The sequence below is a fragment of the Metopolophium dirhodum genome, chromosome 2 (assembly GCF_019925205.1).
Source record: "Metopolophium dirhodum isolate CAU chromosome 2, ASM1992520v1, whole genome shotgun sequence".
In the NCBI taxonomy this organism is placed as follows: Eukaryota; Metazoa; Arthropoda; class Insecta; order Hemiptera; family Aphididae; genus Metopolophium; species Metopolophium dirhodum.
Genome location: NC_083561.1, coordinates 6,978,341 through 6,985,322, shown reverse-complemented (window position 1 = coordinate 6,985,322; position 6,982 = coordinate 6,978,341).

The following is a 6,982-nucleotide window of genomic DNA, read 5'->3' as shown; positions in this document are numbered from 1 at the left end:
TTATACCTACATGAGCAATGAGCATGCTTCTGTATCATAAAGTTTTATGTAGGTAGGAACCACCTTTATTATTTCTAAAAATTAAATTAGTTACTTGATTGTGATGGAAACACATACGTATGCTTGACCACTTTTAAAATGAATAGTCAAGGCCTAAAGTATCTCGATTCGTGGACTTAAATATGTGACATGGTGACCATATATTTTATGACAAGAATTAAGGAAATTCTTTGCCGAACGTTTTTTTTATTTTTTGTGAAAATTTCTTAAATGCATTTTTTTCATTTAAATAATAAAAGTTATACATTGAAATATAGAAAATAAAATATAAATACTTATCTACGAAATCTAAAAAAGTTTTTATGAATATTCTCCCTAAATTATTCTTTAACCACCAATACAAAAATGAAATAAGAAACTATGAAAAAACTTTAAAATGTAATACAAGGTTCCTTAAAAGTTGTTTGTTTAAATAATTAAATTAAAAAAAAGTTGAAAGTAAATTCACAATAATTCATTAAAATTGTCTTTTTATATCTAAGATTTTAAAATTCAATACAAGATTCTATATAAGATTTTTACTTTTAGAAAAGAAAATGTCTACCGGAAAGTAAAATTAAATTTTTATGAGTGTTTGAAGTTCAAATTTTCACATTAGATGATATGAGTATTAGTAATAGTAATTCTTTTTTCTTATGTCTTGTAATTCAAAAACGAATAACCGTAGAAACTTGAAATTTATACCAAATGTTTATTTTATCAATTACCTAAAGAAATTGATAAAATTTTCAAAATATTTTGACTCATTTCGAGGTGTTTACGGACATTTTTTTGATCAATTTAAATACGATGAATGTATTAACTTACAATGATGCGTGTTTTTTTTAATTTTTTTTTATTTTTGTGTCTGTCATCACCTATTAGGACAGTAAAAATGCTTAGATTTTCTTAAACAGTATCTTTTCTGATAGGAAAGTGAATTTAGTTGGTACTTTGGGGGGGGGGGGGGGGGTCCTAGTAGTTTTCAAAAGTGTCGTGAAAAACAAAGAAAATTTAAGAAAAAAACTTGAATTTTTACGCAAAATCTGTTTTTCAGAAAATCGAAAATTTTGGTTTTTGGTGTAACTTTTAAACGAATTACCGTAGATACATGCAATTTCGACTGAATGTTTATATTAGCATTTTCTATACACCATAATATTTTCCAAATATTTTGACTTATTTTGAGTTGTTTACGGACATTTTGACATTTGATATTCACTCGATTTCTCATGTAATGATTTTCTTATTTAAAATTAAAAAACGTATGACTGCAGGTACTTAAAAATTTCACTGAATGTTTATATTAGCATTTTATATATACGATAAAATTTTGAAAATAATTTGACTCTTTTTGAGCTGTTTGCGGACATTGTCAGTTTTCTTTTTTTTTAGTTTTTTTTCTTTAAATATCAATAAAAATTTATTCGTTTGGTAAAAAAGCGTGAAAATTTAATGCAAGGCTCCTGATATATTGTTACAATAGCTGTAAAAAAATATTAAAAATACATAGGCACAATTTTTTTTATAAGTATTTAAAGTTCGATTTTTTACGACATTTATCAAACTTAAAATTTAATAATTATTTTGTTGTTAAAAATTTATAATATGCTCTACTTTTATAGTTAAGGATTGAACATTTAAAACAAGATTCTAAGTTAGTAGGTTAATATATAAATTACTTTATTCACAATAATATCATCAAATATACTTAGTAATACGAACACAGGTTAGGTTAGTACCTACACAGTAGTTCGTGCTTAGTAACATCATAGGCTTCACCGTTTTCGCTCAAAATCGTTTTTCTTATACAATGATATTATATCATTGAAATCAAATTTAACACCATTCATTACAGTGTCCCACTTATTGTAACCTACTGTACAACAGAGCGACACCTACTTGCCCACCTTTTTTAAATTAATATTTCTATTTCTTTAAATATTAAATGTGTTACGATATTAGTAGTTTATATAGTAGTTCTAAATGTTATAAATTATAATATATTATTGTGTAGTGTACCTACTCGTCATCATCAACACAATTGATAGCATGTGCGGATTCGATCGCCAGACTCTCGTGGATCAATGAACTGTTCAGCGCAGTACCTATATATAAGTCTAAACTTACTAATTATATTTACGTAAACAGAATGTGGTATTTAAACAACCACAACAAAAACCATAGTTATTATTATCATCATTATTTTAGATTCGGAGCAATGAATGTATTGATTTTACATTTACAATGATGTGTGCGTATTTTATTGAATTTTTGTTTCTGTCTATTATTACGTTTTAGGGCAGAAAAAATGTCACCACACCGGCAAACTTATACTTGCACGTGTCCAAAACCTTCAATATAATATTTATTTATTGAGATTTGTACGTGACAAAAAAAAAAAATGTTGGTTAATATTCTTATAAGGGTCCCGCGTGAGCACGATCATGTTCAGTGCAGGAGCCATTATATTTTGTTGAAATAAATAAAATCGTACTCGTTGATACGAAAAGTAAGAAACAACATTTCAATATATATGTGCAGTAGGCAAACAAAATGATTTTATTACATAATTTAATGAACAATGTATGTTTACATTATAATGCTTCAAAATGTTGAACCTATATTATTTATTAAAAATGAAATATAATACAAAGAACAAAGTTTCAAAAAACAATAATAATAATTTTAACGAAAAAAAGACATCAGGCAAGACGTGGTGATGTGGGTGGGGGTGGGTGGGTGGGTACGTGATGGTGAGTGGGTGGTGCAGACGATGATGGCGAAGCTCGACCATGACGGTTGCGAGAGCGACGAGCAGCTAGTGCGTTTGACGGTAGGTACTGCAGGACGTGCCACGGAGACAACTGTTTTGCCGGTGACCAAAGCTCGGAGCCAGCGACGAAGACTATAATATCTGTGCTATGGAATCGGCGGCGACCGGAGGCGTTACGACTCACCTGGCGGGATCAGACCACTGAGCGAAAACAAGGTGAGAGAATCGGCGGACAGAATCACAACGCGCCGCTGTCCTAATACTCTCCGTGGTTTTGGCCTTGGCGTCCTGTGGCCATGGCTCCGCCTTGGAGTCACGCACCACCGAACCCTGAAACATTGAGTTTCCTCAAGCCCGGCGCTGCTGACGGCCGTGTTCCTAGATTCCCTATAACCCGCCGTGAGCTCTGTGGTTTCCGTGGCCGCCGTCACGAGTCGTCTTCGTGCAGGACTGCATCAGTCGTCAATGGCGGTACCCTCGCGGTGGCGTCGATGTCCGCGCCAGTAAATAAAGCTAGTCTCCGTCGTCGTGTCGTCGTTGCTCACGACCGGAGCAGCCAGGCGCCTGCCCTGGGTCTCGCGTGTCGGCGACCTCGAGCGCGCGTATCGTCAGTGATCCCGTCGCGCCACTGCCGGTGGCCTGCAGAGAACTTGTATATTGGTGACTTACCGCGGCTGATCACCCCCCCCCCCCCAAATGTGCACTATCACGTATCCATCTCGACCCCACTTGATCGCCACGCCTTGTTCGCTCCCCTCGGCCAGGGAGAGACTCGGACGGGGTTTCTCATTGGGAGCAACAACATAATATTATACGCGTACGGCTTTTTTAACGCCTCTCCGCGTGTAGCGGAGACGATTCTCGTCGTCCGTGTACGCGGAGATGCGCGTATTTCTGGTATTACCCCCGGGTCCAGTCAGTCGACTAAGTCCCCCCAAAACTGTTCCTTAACTCAGTTCCCCTGGCCGGGGTGACGTACCCCGCCTTGTCACTTTGTTCCTCTTCTGTCGAGTGCACCGCTGGCGCAGCAACCAAGTCGTCTCGGATCTCTTCAACTGGTCCAGTACTGGATTCATCGACAAGTTGAATAATCGCTATTAAAAATAATTGAATGACAAGACTCGCGTATTATCAACGTAATTATTTTGATGTGAAACATCTTATGGCGCGGTACAGTAGTGAGACCGACTGTGGCGTGGCGACGCCCCACTCATATTATAGCTCGTCGGCTCAATTCTCCGAAGCTCGGCGATTTCCTCTCCATGTGCGCAGTATTGGCTTATCTATTTTTATACGATTTATAAACGTATAATATGTACACCTATATTGTTGCGTATAAATAAATTGATTGTATATTACGTTGATTATATTGTTATTTGTTACGTGTAGGTATGATATTGTATATTATGTTGTTTTGAACGGGCCGTTGTAATAACGATATATATTTTCTAATGAAATATGAGTGACAGTGACAGTGAAAATATTAAAAATATAATGGAACGAGACAGTGCACCGCCGCCAGAAAAAAGAATTAAATTTCAAGTTAACCAGGTTGGAGTGAAATGTCTCCGTCATGTGCTTTTGATGTATATCCCGATTCACAATTTACTGATTCGAGCCAAAGGTTAGTTTGTTTATTTTAACAAAAATGATCTCTGTATAACTTCGTCTTTATATTACAAGATAGTGAAGAAGTAAAATACTAATTAGATTAATAGATATTAGTTATAAATATTATGTTTATGACTTAATATGGTTAGTCAACGAAATGTGATAAGTGGTATTCGACAGGTGCTTATCGTGGTGCTATAGATAGTAACTTAACTCAATGATCTAAAATGTAAATGGACGCTTGTTATTGTTGAAGCGGTTATACTAAAAATTTGATTAGTAGATATTATTAAGGCCAGTTTAAAATGTTATAAATATAATTTGTGAAAAAATAGAATTCATTTTTCAATGGAATTATATAAAAATATATTGTTAAAAAAATCTAACACGTCATGGGCAATCGCATAAAATAAAACGCGATGTGCATGTGCGTGTTGAAAAAATACTTTTGTTTAATAATTCTATATCGATATATTAAATATATTAAATATATTATATTATATATGATATAAATATATTATAATATATTATTTATATATACTGTTTTATATTATATTATATTATATAGTCACGAAGGATCGATGCTTTTGAAAGATAATTTGGATAAATTACCATTACTTTTAGCAGGAGATTTTAATGTAAATTTCGCAAGAGACAATTCATTACAATTAATTACATTTCTTCAAGAAAAATTTAGTTTGCATATTAATAACGATCCAAGAGAAGCAACAACCAGATATGGAACTGCTATATAGATGGAGTATTCACAAGGTACCTTGATAACGTTATGTCACGTACTTTTGTTGCATATTTCAGTTATCATCGTCCAATTGTTACATTGATACCAGCAATTGTACCATTAGAAGCATCAACTGCTACTGTCACAGAAATAACTGACGAAGCAACAGATAATATTGATTAGAGTAGGTAGTTACATTATTACATTTGTATATTTTTGTATGTCTTTGTAAATCTTTTAAGTACTTCATATGCAAATAAAAAACAAAATAGTCTTATGATATTAATTTAGAAATTATTTCATAGTCATCTTATTCACCATCTATTTTCAACATTATTACAAAAAAAAATTTTTGATGTTTCACATCTGCCAGGCCTCTCGCGACGGCTCACTTTTTTTTTTTTAATTATAAATCATTTTATGTAGTCCACCATGATGCGTCCATGCCTTGTAACTTGTTTCTTTATGAGACTTTTCAAGAACATCATACAGTTCATCATTATTTTATTTATTTCATTTTATTTTATTTACGAGCTTAGCCCTTTGACAAAAGCAGTGCCGCAATTAGGATTCTTGGGGCCCCGGACACAGTCAATGTATGGGGCCCTGAGGTCTATGTATAATATAATATTTTTTATAGGTTACCTATATACAAAAATAAATAATGATGGTGATTTTTTTTGAAAAAACAAAATTTTTATGTGAAGGTCCCCAACAGTGCAGGGGCAGCTGAGGCAATGCCCCTGTAGAAGACCGATAATCGTTAGCTCAGGGAGCTCCAATTGCGCCCCGCATTTATTTTTTTAATTTTTTAATTTTTAGGTTCAACTCATGAACGCTTTACAAACATAATATTTGTACTTTCAATATAATTATAAATTATAATAATTTATTGGGAGCAAATCTAGCTTAGCACCCATCACGTGAATTTTCCAATTTTTTTTCGGTAACCTATTTATATTACAAGTTACAACGAATTAAGAACGATATTGCAAAAATTAATTGCCGGAAATCATTATTTTTGAATTGAAAACGACGGGGAAGTCTGAATTTGGTGGTCAGACTTTTTAAGTTATATAGCTAATTGAAATTGTTGGTTTTTTCATATATACCCGGTGTAGTCACTCGCACGCTGCGCTCGCACGGACAATTAAAATCAAAAACATCCCTCGACTTATTATGTAAAACCATCATGGGTGGGTGTCAGAATTATATTTGCTCCATCATTTTTAAAACCTCGATTTACTCCTAAATACTTTTTTAGAACCATATATTTTTAAAAAAGCCCCCTGAGCTAACGATCAGCGGCCCTCTACAGGGGCATTTCGGCACAGGACAAAAGTAAACATTTATAAACAATCTTATATACAAAGTAGATAATTTTACAAACAACATATAAATTGCATATAGGTTCTGTTAAGAACCCCATAATTATTACATTTTTTTTTATATAATGTTAATATGCTAATGTCTATATGTGTACAAAAGAAAAACAACGATAAAGTAGACTAACATAATATATAATATCAGATATCTATAAGGTAAGTTGGGAAGCACCGACATTGGTAAGTGATAAGAGTCTTGTAATTGGTTCGTTAGCTAAATAATTATAGAGGTATAGGGAGGAACACAGAAAGGAACGGAGTATTGAAAAGTACGTCGAGGGACTTAAAAGTAAATTAAATTAAGAAAGAATGGTGAATCAAATTTCCCAGATAACAGCCTGTTTGAAAGTCCATTTGAGTGTTTCCGTTTTACAAGTATTTCAATGTCAAGTGCTCATTTAAATTATGTGTTTGGAAAAATAATAAGTAGTT